The sequence below is a fragment of the Aptenodytes forsteri genome, unplaced genomic scaffold (assembly GCF_000699145.1).
Source record: "Aptenodytes forsteri isolate BGI_AS27 unplaced genomic scaffold, ASM69914v1 Scaffold158, whole genome shotgun sequence".
NCBI classification, from domain to species: domain Eukaryota; kingdom Metazoa; phylum Chordata; class Aves; order Sphenisciformes; family Spheniscidae; genus Aptenodytes; species Aptenodytes forsteri.
The window spans coordinates 2,383,474-2,384,062 of record NW_008794601.1 but is presented as its reverse complement, the minus strand read 5'-3'; the positions used below and the strand labels follow the sequence as shown (position 1 = coordinate 2,384,062).

Below are 589 nucleotides of genomic sequence, written 5' to 3'. Positions count from 1 at the left end.
CGCCTCGACCTCTCCTCCATCACCCTTCCCATCCCTGCACGATCCCCGCCATACCCCCTCCCTGTCCCCCTGTGCTGGGTGCAGCCTCCCCTGGGTAGGGCCATGCGGGGACCTGCTGGGCGCCGGGGGGGGGGCGGGGGGGGGCCCCACCCCCCCCCCCCCCCCCCCCCCGCCGGTGCATGTCCAGCACCCCTCGCCCTCCCGGCTGCCCCATGGGGGTCTGGGGTGCCTGGCACACCGCCGGCTGGGCTCCAGCTGCCGGGCTTTTGAAGTCCTCCCGCGCCCAGCTTTGGCGGGGGAGGATGCTCTTGTGGTCGAAGCAATGGGTTCTCAGGTGCTGGAAGTCCGGGGCTGTTTCCTCGCCTTGCTGCAGATGTTCAGCGCGCAGGCGGGCACGTCCCCGGGTGCACACCGCACCGCGTGCACGCTCCTAACCCAGCCGAAGAGGGAGAGAGCAGCGCACAGCTGCCCAGATGTGGGGCCTGCAGCTGGCTCAGAGCGTAGCCGGCTGGCGAGGACGGAGAGGGTTGGTCATCCCCGGGAGAGGGACGTCCCCGGGGAGAGACCCCCTGATGCACGCACCTGCCCC

The 589-nt window shown here is 72.0% G+C and overlaps 1 protein-coding gene across 1 annotated transcript in view; it reads right to left on the bottom strand.

The window, feature by feature from the left end:
- The window catches only part of PEBP4 (phosphatidylethanolamine binding protein 4), a gene marked incomplete at its 3' end in the record, with an annotated part of 87,359 nt that overhangs the window by 499 nt on the left and 86,271 nt on the right, over positions 1–589 (bottom strand). The gene's annotated exons all lie outside the window — the stretch shown is intronic.